The 2,145-nt window shown below is 42.9% G+C and overlaps 1 pseudogene; it reads left to right on the top strand.

Annotated features, from left to right (window-relative positions):
- Positions 1-573: 573 nt before the first annotated feature.
- Positions 574-1,847, top strand: LOC125506567 (annotated as a pseudogene).
- The last annotated feature ends 298 nt before the right edge of the window (positions 1,848-2,145 follow it).

Genomic DNA, 2,145 nt, shown 5'->3' with positions numbered 1-2,145 from the left:
ATATGAATGCATAGGCTGGAATATATAAACTCGCAAATTTCACGTCCAGGTCTTGTATGTAGATATGAAAGTATAGGGTGGAATGCATACATAGGATACACAGTAAACAAGACATGGTTGCTTTCCAGTGCAAAGCTAGGCATCAACTGCAAAGCGGGGCATATCATGAGGAGGACATATGCATACGTTAGTGAGAATGACAAGAAACCAAAAGAGTTTAATCAGGCATGGATGGCTTGGACAGGTTCGAGAAACCTAGCACTTGTCACCACCTAGACATGACCCCCACAACAAGACAAGCATCATACAGTTGTAAAGGATAGGGAGGCATATCTATCTATCTACATAGCTCGCATATATCCATCCACTGCCAATAAAAAAATTAAACAAAGCCCGAACAACGTAAAAGCTTCTCTGGAAAGTATCTTGCCAGTACATGAATTTGGTCCTATTTAAGCATCTCACTCCTATATCTTTATATATCATTGGATTCCTTTCATAGATAGAGACACCTCTATCGTTGCCCCCAACATTTTTTCCACCCCAACACACATTTCCCAAAGAGCCTTCGCCATGGCAAGCCACCTTAAAGTTCAGCAACAGAAACAAAAGCCAAATCTACTGCCGGGGTTCAGGTTTCACCCGAAAGACATGGAGATCATCATCTTCTACCTGGTCCCCAAGGTTCTGAGGAAAGACTTCGACACGACGGTGGTCGGGGAGGTGGATCTGAAAAAATACGAGCCATGGGATCTCCCAAATGAGGTAAACATGGGGGAGAAGGAGTGATACTTCTTCTCTCAAAAGGACCTCAAGTACCCCACCGGGATACATACCAACCGGGCCATGAATGCTGGCTATGGGAAGGCTACCGGAAAGGACAAGGAGATCATTCTACCGCCGACCAAAAGTCTCATCGGCATGAAGAAGACACTGGTCTTCTACAAGGGCAGGGCCCCTAGAGGGAGAAGACAAACTGGATCATGCATGAGTACAAAATCGAGATTGACAAGCAGCCGACACTTGACTTGCCCACCAACATCATCGTGGCCGCCAACATTAATGTGTCTTCCAAGGTATTTTTAGTCCTTGACTAGTAGTACTCATGTCTGATGAATTCGACTGCACAAACATATCTAGCTTGTGACAATTATTGACTTTCATTAATTTAGTTTATGTATGTTGATAGGAGGAGTATATGGTTTGCGGAATTTTCCATAAGAGCACAGGACTAAAGAAGGTGTTATGATGCCGTCATATGCCCAGCCCATTCGTATGTCCATGGGGGCAGAGCAGCATCGGGGCAACTTCTTTGTACCAGATGCATGCCATCGAGGCCGGATCATCCATGATGGGTAGTGTGGCGCTCCCAATGATGAACAACCACTACTTTGGGAACCACCACCACCAGTTGATGGTCGCCCAGCCACACTCGTCGATGTCATTCAACAACCACACCCAGCAGCAGCAGATGATGCATATGAGTGCAGACCAGGGCTTCATGGTCGGGGTAGATCCTAGGAGTGGTTCATTGTGCATAGTGTCGCAGGAGGACGTTATGACTGGCCCGAGCAACAACAACGATGGCAATGGTGGCGCATCAACGTCCGAAGAGATGTCATCGGTCAACATGGGTATGGATGACATTTGGAACTACTAAAGATCAGCTGATCTGAGAGAACATATACATGTGTGCTTTCATAAAATAATTATCCACCAGAAGATTGGTTGATATATACCAACATCTACATTAGTTTGCCCCGCATTTTTGTTTTCAGCATGGTCACAAGAGAGTATGTATGCATTGTCTTGTTGGCCTGCCTCTCTTTTTCCAGTATTGTGTGTGTGTGTGTGTGTGCTGGCTTCTATAGTGTATACTTAGATAAAGTTGCATGTGTTGTAAAATACTTGCCAGTGTGTATATCATGCATGTTTTAAACTTGTGTGGAATAAACTGTTTTTTAATAATGAATATTTTACTGAATGTATTAATGCTCTTCTTGTTTTGGTTGTTTGTGTTTTTAATTGATTTTCTTTTTTAACTCATGTATACTTTTTTTCTGGATACACAACGTACATTTTCAGAGCACATTGAAATATTTTATGGATACATTTTGGACATTTTTTGAATACATGATGTACATT

Source organism: Triticum urartu, chromosome 5, assembly GCF_003073215.2.
Source record: "Triticum urartu cultivar G1812 chromosome 5, Tu2.1, whole genome shotgun sequence".
Taxonomy (NCBI): domain Eukaryota; kingdom Viridiplantae; phylum Streptophyta; class Magnoliopsida; order Poales; family Poaceae; genus Triticum; species Triticum urartu.
This window is presented reverse-complemented; position numbering and strand designations above follow the sequence as displayed.